The sequence below is a fragment of the Ochlerotatus camptorhynchus genome, unplaced genomic scaffold (genome assembly GCF_037179485.1).
Source record: "Ochlerotatus camptorhynchus isolate MF236.1 unplaced genomic scaffold, CSIRO-AGI_Acam_v1.1 ptg000251l, whole genome shotgun sequence".
Lineage (NCBI taxonomy): Eukaryota > Metazoa > Arthropoda > Insecta > Diptera > Culicidae > Ochlerotatus > Ochlerotatus camptorhynchus.
The window spans coordinates 4089696-4103530 of NW_027040741.1; the positions used below are offsets into that span (position 1 = coordinate 4089696).

The window sequence follows — 13835 nt, forward strand, 5'->3', positions numbered from 1 at the left end:
GTGTGTGTATTCCGCGCACGAGGCTCAAAAAATTGTGGACTACTCAAAGTTATTTTTTTTACTATTACTACCACAAAATCAAAAAACTGAAAATCCATCATCACCATCGTGGCAAACAAAGAGGTTTTTGTATATGCTAAAATGTCTTTATGACAGTGTCCACAAAAAATTATTGATCGCGCACGGATAGGACCCGATTTGTACGTTGTGTGATAATTAATTTAAACGAGAACTGTTATTTGACCGTCCTGCCATGGCGGAGGTATGAGAACTATAAACGTTTATTTATTGTAACATAACAAGGAAACTACAAAAGCAATGACAATGATACGGGGACAAGTGGTGACATCTATGAGTAGGTACAGCAGTTACTTTATGTAAAGGGTAGAGGCAGTAGTAGTCGCCTGCACGAACAATTATCCATTAGAGTTCTTTGTAAATGCTATACTAATATCAGCATGAAGCTTTCGTGTGATAATTTAGAAAAAGTTCTGAAGAAGGTTGATAGTTCCGCTAGAGTACGGCAGTGTGAAAACTGAATAGAAGTTGAAATTACACGGATGGTTAGTTTTTCTGTCATATCTCAAAAAGGGTAACAGACACCACACTAAAATTTTCTCCAGTTGAAAGACAAGAAGAAATATTAATCAGTAGCCAAGCTTTCATTACTCTCACAATGGGTTTAGCTGATTTTCCTTGTGATTTTCCTGCTTCTATAAAATCTTATCACTTTACTACACAACCTTACCTATAAAACTTTATCACTTTACTACACAACGTTCTTGTTACGAAGCATGAGTTATGAATTTTAAAAGTACGTGATGTCCCGGAAAATCCGAAACCTTATAACTTTCAGGAAAACAAAAATAACAACTCTGATTTATTTATTTATTTATTTTTCGATTATATAACCATACGCCTACCATACCATACTACATATAGGCAAATATCATTAAGTTTTGAGGCCCTGACTGATAATAAAAACGATTCCAAATTGTTTAAAATCAAAGATTAAAACAAATTAAACTACGATTCATTCAATTCACATACAGTTTGGGTCCAATTTTGGCATCATGTTTCCAATCTCTTTAATTTACTTGTGATCTGTACTTAAAATTCTCAAACGATATTTAATATTTTTATTCAACTTTCCAAAGTAATGAACTATGATTGTATCTGCCACGCAATAAAACTAATGCATTGCTTTTCAATGACGACCGATGACTGTTAGATGATTTTTTTAGAAATATGAATCCTCAGTAGACGTGTTTTCATCAAAGGCAGGTGATGGCTCGATATATATATATATATTCACCCCTATTCTGTATTTCGTTTCAAACGAAATTCTCATACAAAAAAATATTTTTTTTTTGTATGAGAATTTCGTTCGAAACGAAATACAGAATAGGGGTGATTATCTATAGCTTCTGCGCTAAAAAAGTAGTTTTTCGTTCAAGTTAGTAAACATTTAAATTGATCATTACCAGGGGTGACCCCGGCGTAGTGGTTAGCATCCATACCTCTCACGCCAAAGTCACGAATGACCCAAGAGTGTTGAAGTGGCACTGTACTGAATCGGGTTGATCATGTTAAAGACTTGGGTGTGGTACTAGATTATCAACTCACATTCAAAATGCACTATTCGGAAATAGTTGATAAAGCAAATCGTCAACTTGGATTTATTTTCAAGATAGCGAACGAATTTGATGACCCTCTGTGTTTGCGATCTCTGTATTGCTCGCTAGTTAGATCAATTCTTGAATTTGCTTTTGCCGTCTGGTCTCCGTACGATGCTGTGTGTATTTCACGAATCGAATCAGTGCAGTGGAAATTTGTGAGATGTGCTCTACGAGGCTTGCCATGGACCGACTCATTACGACTACCACCCTACGAGCACCGCTGTGCGCTGCTTGGTATTGAACCGCTAGTGGATAGACGCAAGTTCAGCCAAGCTATCTTGGGAGCCAAAATTTTACGCTCCGAAATAGACTGCCCTGCATTGCTGAGTCAGCTCAACATCTACGCCCCTCACCGAGTGCTGCGATCTATACAGCTATTGCGCCAGCCAACGAGACGAACACAGTACGGATCCAACAACCCCATCGATTCGATAAGTCGAAGACTCCAAGACAATTACAGCTTGTTTGACTTCAATATCTCTACCAACGTCTTTCGAAACCGCCTACGGAATCGACCAGAATGATTTTGTTTTTTTCTGTACAACGTGTTAAAGTTTTTTTTTAGTTAAGTTTTATTCATTAAGACCACGATGTCAGATGGATTTATACAATAAATACAAAATACAAATACAAGAGTGTTGAAGTGACTATAATAATAATAATAAAAAAATGATCATTTTAAATGTAACAAAGTGCTATTTTTAACATTACAATATCATATCGCCATACTTGCTTGTGTAAAAAATTAAAACAAATATTATGTTTTATTTTTCTGATTCTAGAAAAAAAATAAGTTGTTAGGGCGCAGGAGTCTACTTAGGTCGAAATCCACAATATAGTGCGGCTATCGTTTTGTCCTAAAGTGTTAATTAATTCACACCATGTTTCAATATACTCGCACGACACGACTTAAAAATCTAACTGCATAAATCAAACTGGCATTATTATGTTTTGATGAGCTGACCACCTCATCAAATTCCTGACATGCCAGAAACGTTCATAAGCGTGTGAAGCTGGATAACTAATAATGTTTGATCCAAATGAACTGAGCTGGCGTATGCGAAAACTGTGAATGCTTTTTGACCACTTTGTTTTTCAGGACAATTAGGCACAGTTTAAATGTCTTGTCTGTTTGATTGGAAACAAAACGAGCCAAAACCGTTGCAGAAATCGTCGCCATAAGAATTCTGCTACAGTTTTTCCTTCAATGAAACATACAATTTGCTATAATAAATCTTTCGGGAACATTATTTTCGATGATTCTGTTTTGCTTTTTCAAGACTCATATAATTTCAAAACTTTTCAGTGTGTCATAAAAACACTGCAAATCTTCATGTTCAATCCCATCATCATCATCATAAAGCTCACCGTGCCAAAATCCTGTCGATGGAACGCATGGTTGGGTTGGAAAATTCATTAGCGTCGTCGTCTCCTGCCGCCCCAATGATACGCGTGCTTGAATCATTCATATCAAAATCCATCTATCATCCTCCTCCGGTGAAATCCCGCTGGAGATACGTATAGGCAGAAGCTTCCATAATTCATCACTCGGTGTCGTGCAGCTAGAGCACAAATTGCAGTTATTTCACGCGTTGGCGCCTAATTGAACTGCGCTGCCGTTCATCACCTAGGCATCGTCTATACTTTCCAGCGGAAGCCGTGCGATGACGTGAACCTTACTTTGCCTGAAGATGACAAAACATTCACCCAATGAAGCGTGAAAGTAGATGAGCGACTACAAACAACCAACTCCGCCCTTCCTCATGTATTGATGTTTTGCTTGTCGCCGGAAAGCTTATTCAACATCCCACACGAAATGGGGAGTGAGTAGATACCTACACTCCTGATCATAAATTTGGGGTTACCCCAAAAATAAAACATGCAAATGTGTTTTATTCATACCTCATATTGTTTGTTTTCCTTAAGTATTTTGAAAGGTATTGAATGAAACTTACTTCTTACATAAATGCCTCAATTTAATTTTCATATTTTGTTTACTAAAAGATCACCTAAAAGTTGCAACTTTTTCAAAATTTACACAAAATAGTCATGACTGATTATCTTAGAATTGAGGGGCCAATTTTTGAAATGAAAGCGGAGGTAGATTCAATATTCAACGGTCTCCAGTTGAGAAAAATTGGTGGAAAAGTATATTAATTATTTGATTCATGAAAATATGTATTCAAGTCATGGATCAAAAGTTTGGGGTTACCCTTATAATAAAATCTGGAAAACTCTGTTTGATCATATCTTCGCAATTTTCCGTCTTATTTTTTATTTTTAAAAGTAAAATTTCACCTTAACTTCAACCAGTGAAACACCATACTGTGGGGTGACCCCAAACTTTTGATGGGTGACTTGAATAAATAATCTTATAAATTAAATAGTATATTATTTTTTCCTACTAATTTTCACGAAAGTTTACGTGAAATTTTAGTATTCAAAATTTTATAATTATATTGAGCTACAAAGAAAGTTCCATTCAATACCTTTCAAATTACCTAAAGAGAACGATTATTGGACGTACAATGACAATGAACATAACACAATGGCATGTTTTTTGTTGTGGCCCCAAACTTGTGATCTGGAGTGTATGTACGCGTGTAGAAAATTTGCAAAGTTTGCAACTTTGCTGCGTGGGTGTTGCTAACATGAAAATTGGGTTTTCATCGGATGATTTTCTAAAAAATTGGATACGTGGAATTCACCCAGATATAGGGTTGCAAAAATTCTTATAACAATAAAATGTCGATTTTATCTAGTCAATGTCAGTTATCTTAACTTGATCCCCCTATTTGTATCACAAACCAGAAAGAACTTTTTAGGGATAAGCTACTATAATCTTTCGACTAGAAGGATGGTAAACTTATTGTGGCATTTTCATCAGTTTGATTAACAAATTTATTTTTGAGAGTGGATTTCATGATTTCACTAAGTAGTACTTTAAATTTTTTTTTTAGCTAGGATGAATTTGGTTAATAATGTTTTGTGTTTTGAACCAAAAAGCATCTAGTAAGGATACTTATTCTGAGTAGCATCGAACATAGTCATTTGATTTTTTTTAACTAGTTCGTTTATTTGGAAGGTTCAATTGCGTTAGCTTTACGGAGCCGATAATTCATTGTTCTTTGTTTGTAACAAAATTCACTTAATTCTATGTCTAGTAGGAGTTGGGCCGAATACTCGCGGCTTACTCGAGGTTAGAGAGGTACATTGTCGAAGGATAGGATCAGGGAATGAGCTTGGGGGTAAGGTGTAATCATTTGATTGCTACTGTTTCTTTTGATTGTTTGGTTACACTTGATCCCGAAATATATCCCGAAATTTATTTCTATCCAGAGCTATTTTTTTTTGTTAATTACTTTATTTGTTGTACAGGCCAATCTAATAAACTTAACAGGACCAAATAATAATTTCCATTATACATTATTAATGTCTTAAATCTAAAGTTAAAGTAATTCAATTGAATACTCGTAGTCTTCTTGATGTTCTTTTTTCCTCTGTTCGGGACATAAAACTACTGCGACCAGTAATTTGATCTATTGTAGTATCCCGTGTCCTTAGTTTAGTGTATGTCGTATTACTTCATCACTATTGAGAAATGATGAATTATTCGGTTTTGATACAGTTGTCATTCTTGCCTTCATCGCAAGGAATCGATTCTAATTGAAAGGTCCCGCTATTTATACTCTTCGGAGTGTTGGAACACCCTCCAAATGTGCGCCCTTTTGTCAGTCAAAATTGGATTCCTTAGCAACAAAATAAAGAATGATACCGATCAAGCATCAGAACCCTAGTCTTAACCACTTCAAACTAGGGAACAACGAATAGAAGATTAAGAATCACATAGATGAAGACTAACTAACTCATTTCATCCTCGGTGGACAAAACCGAGTCTTGTCACTATCAACAAGGCATAAAAAGTAATAAGGACTAAGATGCGTTCCTTTGATTACTGAAAAATCCTGTTCCCCTAGTTTGAAGTAGTCAGGACTAGGAATCGGTGGTAGATCTTACATCCCGTAACGTACCACGAAAAGGTGATCTACCCACATTACGGAGTTTCTTGATGTTAGTGGATGACAATTTTTATGGATGGGGATAAGGGGAAGGAGATTTGAAGTATGATTTATGATACAAAAATTTCACTTGTAAAACATGTGCATAATCCTATTAAGCTTTATATCAGCTCTGTAATCATACAATTATTACAGAAACAAATAATCAAAAAAAAATATTAAAGGGTTGTGTCCTAGACACGACCGCAGTATGACGTTAGACCACACAAAATTGATGTTTTTCATGCATTTTTGACTATTATACTTTATCTCTAAATTTTCAAGTATTTCAATGTTTCGGTTATGGTTCACTCAAAACAATTTAATTTTTTTTTTGACAAATATATTAATGTGAAATTCCACATGATTTTCATTTGACCACACATAAACAGAATCCACTCAGAAGTACACATGACATTTATACGCAGTTGAATAGCATGGTTTTTATATGTACATAATATATTAAGTATGTGGCCGACACATAGATATTGATTTGTTGATCACGTTGCAACAATTCATGTGTGGAACACATAAAAACTCCAGAACAAGATCCTAAGGATGATCCTAAACAGTCCAGGACCCGAAATTCTGAGGTTCACCGCCTGACTGTCCTTCAGCCTCTCGATGAGCGACGAACAGTCTCCTTGGAAAGGTTCAGACACCTGTCTGAGATCAGATCTTCAGATCATACGTGATCTGGCACGTTAGTTAAGTTAGTCTCGTAGTTAGGTAGGTTATCAAATTTTTCAATTAAAACAAAACACCCCCCCCAAGGGGTATTCTATTAACTAGATGAAATACGCAAATACTAAATTAGAATATCCAATGAACAAAGATGAAGAGTCAGATAGCACAGAAAGAAGGGGAAGTGCAAACAAATCTGTGAATCAAAAGGTGGTTCGTTTTTCTGCTACACAAGCGATGTATTGTGGTAGCGCTCCACACGGTCTTTCTATGGGCACTCACACTATCATAGGATGCTGCCTATCTTAACTGCAGGCAGAAGATGCCTTCTACCGCTAGGTGCGCTAGTGTTCGCAAATGACAAGTGCAGCCACTTTCTGATCCGAAGTTCCACTCCTGTGCAGATAGGCTAATCAATTGAAATGTAAAATCAATGTATACACCATAATCAACAGAAATAAACGAAATTTTACTACTACTACTTTACAGTCAGTGGTGTGTAATTCATCAACATAATATCATCGAATATGTCTTTCAAGCATTTTTTTTCTCAAATTTGAAAGTTATGGTGCGGGAAGAAATTAAGGGAAAAACTTTTTTCCCGGAAAAAAGTGATCGTCAAAGCCCATGTCTTTTTCGGGTTATTTTGGGGGGGGGGGGAGAGGTTGTTGAGTGGGGGGGGGGAGAAGTTGTTGCGAAGGGGGAGGAAGTTTACAAACATTGCTTTTCCTCATTGTGTCGCATTCCTCATTTCACGCCGTGATCTACTTTTAGCCACTGACTCGGTCCAGCTCTGCAGGACCAAGTGGCACGCCCTCCGAGGTGACAATGAGCAAAAGCACGACGGCAGCGCTGTTTTATATCTTTTCAGGATCAAGCAGAACGATGTTCGACCGAACCTGATAGGATTACCCGGCGTTTCTTATGAATGGGGCGGAGCAGAAAGTTTCTTTTGTGCAGAATATGTAAAATAGGATGGACTTTGGATGTTAATATAATTGCATATATAGAGGTACCAGATATGTTTTACAGTCAGTTGTTGGTAATCCATCGAGTGTATGCCCCTGTTAAGCAATTGTTTTTTGAAAATGTTGGCTCTGCATGTAAAAAAAATAATTATTTATACATAATTGTGATTTGCTTAAAATTTATTTCCCGGAAAAAATGATCGTCAAAGTCCATGTCTTTTTCGGGTTATTGTTAAGGGGGAGGTGGGAGGTTATTAGGGGGGAGGAGATTTTGCATGCACGTTTTTTCAAGTCTCATTCCTCATTGTGGTGGACACGGCGTGATCCACTTTTAGCCGCTGACTTAGTCCTGCTTTTTGCAGGACCTAGTGCCACGCCGTCCGAAGCGGTGATGAGCAGAGGCACTGACTTTTTTTTTTTTTACTGACTTAAATGATCTATATTTCTTGAATTTGTGTGGTTTACATGTATAACTTATCAAGTGACACAGATGCGTCTTTTCAACTTTAGTTCCTGTGAAATTTCAATTATTATTAATTACAGTTCCTAGTCCTATCAGGCCTGTTTTAGAGAATGACCACCTTGGTGGGATTGGTTTGTTTGAAAATTTGAAAAAGGAGACTACTTATAACTACTATTTACAACTACAACTAACCTACAACTACTATGTACACCTAACCTACTATATACAAATTGCTTATCAAAGCATGTTCTGATAAATTACATTTTTGTGCAAATTTAGTCTTAATTTCGTTAATTTTGGAATCTATTTTGGCAATGCCTGCCTCTTCATGTAAATTTGTTATTCTAGTGTCGAAAGGACGATCAAGAACCATCCTCAGCACTCTATTCTGAGCGACCTGGATTTTGTTCCTGTGAGTCTGTGCACATGATTCCCACACCGGAGCTGCGTAGAGGATCGCAGGTGCTATGATTTGTTTGTAGACGGCCAGTTTGTTCACCCTTGAGAGGCGGGATCTGCGGCAAATCAGCGGAAACAGACACCTAACCAAGGTAGAACACTTGACTACAGTTTTCTCTACATGCGAACGGAAGAGGAGCTTTTCATCGAACAACATCCCGAGATAGGTAACTTCGGTAGACCACTCAACCCTTGTGCCATCCATGATTACAGTACAAGATGGAGCCGGTTTCAGTTTGGGCGATTGCCGATGGAGGAACATGATCGCTTGTGTTTTGGTGGCATTGATTTTGATTTTCCACGTGGTGGCATAATCAGCAAAGGCGTTAAGGCATCGTTGAAGTTTGTTCGTTATTTCGCGAGGCATCCTTCCTTTGACGGCTATTGCGGTATCATCTGCGAACAGGAAAAACACGCAACCGTCACCGAGGGGAGGAATGTCGGAAGTGTAAATGCTGTAAAGCAAGGGGCCCAGCAGACTACCTTGCGGGACTCCTGTTGGGATCGAAAACGTGTCTGAGAGACAACCATTCAACGATACCTTAAACGACCTTTGCTGGAGGTAGTTACGGGTGATTTTAATAAGATGTAAAGGAAAGTTGAAGTTACAAAGCTTGTACACAAGTCCATCATGCCAAACATTGTCAAACGCCTTTTCAACGTCTAACAAGGCCATGGCTGTGGACTTGGATACAGCTTTGTTACTTCGGATGTTATTCATCACCCGTACTAGCTGATGATTGGTGGAGTGCCCCTTTCTGAATCCAAACTGTTCCGGAAGGAGAATGTTATTTTCCTCGACAAACTTGAGCAAACGATTGAGAATGAGTTTCTCGAACAATTTGCTCAGCGCTGAAAGGAGGCTGATGGGTCTGTAGCTTGAAGACAATGTTGGATCCTTACCAGGTTTGCGGATCGGTATGATTTTTGCTACTTTCCAGATGCTTGGAAAGTAGTGCAGTTCCAAACATCTGTTGAAGATAGCGGTTAGAAGAGACTGCACTTTCATGCTGAGTCTCTTCAAGATCAAGTTGAATATACCGTCAAACCCGGGAGCCTTCATGTTCTTGGTGCATTTCAGCGCTGAGCAAATTTGTTGTACTGTAATCATATCCGCCGGAGGCACGACACAAGGGGAGGTATCTAGGTTTTGAACGCATTGCGCAACCTGATCTTCGAGCGGACTTTGGATAGTCGAGCCAAGCAAATGCGATGAAGCGACATGCTTGCCGATCGCATTTGCTTTCTCCTGTGGGGTAATTAAAAGCCGATCGTCATCATTTTCGACTTTGAGAGGTGGAACGGGTTTGGGATGATTTTTCAGGACCTTGGCTACCTTCCAGAATGGTCTGGAGCGGTCATCCAGATTCTGGACAACACGCTCGAAACTTTCATTTCGGAGTGAGTCCATTCTGGAAGCAATCTGCCTATTCAGATCGGCCATTTCAAGTTTTTTGCCCAGATCTCCAGTCCTCTGAAACTGGCGTCTACGAACATTTCTCAACCGAATCAGTAATTGGGTGTGGGAATCAATAGCAACAAACTTACCCCTCACAGGAACTTGTCGAACGTATGCCTCGTCAGCCATGGATATGGCCTGTTGGAGCCCTTCCAACGTCCGGTCGATGTCATCTACGGTGTTGAGTAGTGGATTTTCATCGATGTTGCTGTCCACCATTCGTCCGTACTGCACCCAGTTGACATGGTGGTAGTCTTTACGCAGGCAGCTTCTAGCAGGAACCACATTGACACCGACTTCAGTCACCACCGGTTGGTGGTCGGAGCTGAGATCGTTGTGCGCCTCCGGCTTGGATAGTCCGATGTTTGACAGGAAAAAGTCCAGCGTGGAGGGATTTCCCGCCGGAGAGATGAAAGTTGGTTCGTCCGGAAATTGCACAGTGTACAGACCATGTTGTGCGTGGTCGAACAATAGACATCCGTTCCGGTTCCTCTGATAGTTCCTCCAAGTTTCATGGCGGGCGTTCAGGTCGCCCCCAACGATGAATCGGGAGCTAGTACGGGTGATGGCGGTCAGGTCCTTCTTGAATTGGATTCCTAATCCGTTGCTTGCGGTACACTGGCGTGGGCAGTAAACAGCGATGAACCGGATGTTTCCAGTTGGTGATTCCACCTCCACACTAATGGCCTCGATGATAGAAGTGCGGATGTGGGGCAGAGTGCAAAACTTGATTCCCTTTCTGACGATGACCGCTACACCACCCCCCCTGGAGCTAGTGCGATCAAGCCGGATAATATTGTGGTCAGGCAACCAGAAGCTGTCACCGGACTTTAGGTGGGTCTCGGTTAGAAGAACCACGTCGATGCTATGCTTGCGGAGGAAGTCGGCAAGCTCAATCTGTTTTGCTCTTACAGAGCAAGCGTTCCAAGTAGCGATGGTTAGCGGTTTAGACGCCATACTGGATGATGAACTTACCGAGCACTTGGATCTGTTCGGGCTTATTGCGGCACTTACGTAGAGCACCGGTCATGTTGACGAAAATTTCCACCAGTTCATCCGCTGAAAACAGATCGGGGTTGTTGTTTTGCGCTGGTGGTTGTCTCCAGAATCCAGGGGGGGATGGAGAGCTTTGGCCAGCAGAATCACCAGAAGTTGCTTGAGCGGAATGCACCCGCGAATTTGCTTGCCTTTGCTGAGGAGCACGAAGAGGCGGGAAATCCTCCGTCCGAAATGCCGGGACTTGCGTCCTGGTTGGTTGTTTACTGCCGCCTGTTTTCGGATGCGTTTGAAGTCCTCGCGTTTGGAGCACTGTCTGTCGGAACCTTGGTGAGCACCACCACAGTTGGCGCATTTTAACGCCACGGCTTCATCCGCAGGGCAGTCGGAAGTGGCGTGGTCTTGAGCGCAATTGCCGCAGCGTGGCTTAATGTTACAGTTGCGGGTGCCGTGTCCAAAGTTCAGACACCGTTGGCACTGAGTCACATCGCGATGGCCGCCACGGTATGGCTCCCAGCGGACGATGATGCAATTAATGGAGCGGATGGCTTTCAGCGCGTTGAGCGTCACCGTTCCCTTCTGGAAGTGTACCAGGAAAAGGCAATCCGGATACGCCTTCACATTCTCGTCTCTTCTTGTCATCCGATAGACGGCACTTGGGGCCAGCTTGTACCGGTCCCTGATTTCAGCTTCGATAAACTTCGGGTCGAAGTTTGGTAGGCCCCTGATGACGACCTTGAATGGTTTCTCACCGGGAATGTCGTGGGTGAAGAATTCCACCTTGGAAGTCCTCAGGTGGGCGACGACCAAGTCATACTCCGCTTTGGTACGGAGCACCACCTTGGTGCCGACTCTGCCCAACTTGTATTCGGCTTTAACGCCCAGCGTCGCTAGATCCGCGATGAGCTCATTAAGATGAGCATTTTTTACCACCAATGGAGGTAGCTTCACTTTTGCCGCACTCGGGCCGGCAGAATTTTCGTTGTCGATGGTGTCGCCGAAATCACCGATGTCGCTGGCGTTCGTTGCTGTGACGTCATCACGTCCACTCGCACCATCGGACTGGCCTTGGTTTTTCTTCCTCTTCTTGGATCGCTTCACCGTGGCGGAGGTGGTATTTCCAACATCGGTGGGAAGAGTAGCGTACCTATTTGAAATAGGTACACTCGTGCTACACTCGCCACTGTTCTTTTCCGCTTTCTCACGGAGCCTGCTCCGGGAGCGCTGTCTTCCCATCACACGATGCGACCGACACTACTGACGACGCGAATAAACGTGTGAGCAGAGGCAGGAGAGCAGCGCTGATTTATATCTTTTCATGTTCAAGCAGAATGATGTGCAACCAAGTGGTATTTGTTTATGATGACTGTGTTTGGGAAAAAGGCTTATTTCATGAAATCAGTGATAAAATTATCATTTGTACATTTTCAGAAGTTTAATTACAGAAAAATTGGAAAAATATTTATTTCAACAGGTTCGTAATGTAATATACTATCGATTGACGTATTTGGATTTTAATTTCATCTATAAATGACAAAGTTACAAGCGTTCAAAACCTAACACTCCTTCACCACACATATTTTTTGATTTGCACCCCAGTATAGTCGACAAAGACGTAGTTCTACGTCAAAAAAACACACGCACAAACTTAACACAAGGTTCATCAAACTTACAATCTAAGGTTAATATTCTTCAAGAAAACATATATGAGTTTTATAAACTTCAGATCGCGTCCAGCCAAAACATCCCGAATTGGAACTTTAGGTTGCCTACCTCGAGCCCGAAAGGAATCGCACAGGTCAGATCTGACTCCACGATGCTCAGCACAAGACCAAATAATGTGATCTGCGTCCTAGTAACCTTGTCCACATGCACAGAGACTGCTGTATCTTTATGAAAACAAGAGAGTTATTCGCAATTGATCATACGAAAAAAAATCATTCAATTCAGTTCACGCTTTGATCTGAATAAAAATGGGTAATCACACTCTCAAAAAACTGTATGGTACCGCCCTTAGGTTTTCGGGATAGGAAATTTCTCGACTTCCCTTGGCATGGAGTATAATTGAAATTGTCACATAATGTTTACTATTACGTTCATGTTCTTAACTTAGTGTTCTACTTGCACTTCTTGAGTTGTCAGTTGAGAGTATCTCAAACTGCATCATTTTTATCATAGAATATTGTGTGGAACCCAAAGATGCTTAGTGAAGTTGTGAAACATTCCACACCGGGACTGGGAAATTAAAACCTATTCACAACAGTACTCTCCTACTTTCCACCTGTTCTTGTAAAGGTCTACCCTTTCGCGAAACATCATGCGTAAGATATACTGCTTTCAGTAGATATATGAATTTATGGATTGATCCACCGGTTATATGCCGTCGGCAGCGATAACCTTCAGCTTCCGTCTCTCGTAACGTAGATGCCAACGATGACAGCGGTGACATCGACAGGCATGTGTCTCCTGGGATAGAATCCAATCTAAGAAAATGGCACTGTGATGTGCTGAATAATTTTCTGCTACCGTTGGCACCCAGTGTTGCAAATGGCCATAGTGCTAGGGCTTTAATGAATAATTCATCACTGATTCGTCATTTTTCCATAGTTTGCTCCGTCACAGATTAGATAATCTGGATCATACGTGGGAAACGAATATTTTACATTTTATAGCCAATTTAACAGAGTTATGGAGATGCGTACGTTTCTTTACTTGACGTGAAGACAAAAGAAAAAAATCAGATAATATAATGTAGTTACCCTTATCGTTAAACAGAGATTGCTGTCATGAAATTATCAATTGTCTGAAGGCTACTAAGGGCTAGCTTCGAATTTGACGTAGTATAATGGAAATTGCATAATGCACAATCTTGCGCATATCGAATTCCTGCTGATAATGAAATTCATGGAAAACTAATTTCTGATTCAAACAAACAGCATTTCTAAACGATCATGCAACCAACGTCAGATGCTGTTTCCAGTGGAAGGGATGCTTTTTGCATTATCAGCTAAGGAAACCATTTATGAAATTATGATTTCATCACAAGAGGCCTGCCGGACCGGAAGCCAC

General features: G+C 40.5%; 2 protein-coding genes across 2 annotated transcripts in view; one reads left to right on the plus strand and one right to left on the minus strand.

Moving 5' to 3' along the window:
- The window catches only part of LOC135704918 (mucin-2-like), a 418648-nt gene extending 418309 nt beyond the window's left edge, over nt 1–339 (plus strand). The window contains exon 9 of the transcript XR_010517810.1: nt 231–339. The gene's annotated coding sequence lies outside the window, so the exon portion shown is untranslated. The remainder of the gene's footprint in view (nt 1–230) is intronic.
- klg (klingon) overlaps nt 1–13835 on the minus strand; it is a 468581-nt gene that overhangs the window by 48108 nt on the left and 406638 nt on the right. The gene's annotated exons all lie outside the window — the stretch shown is intronic.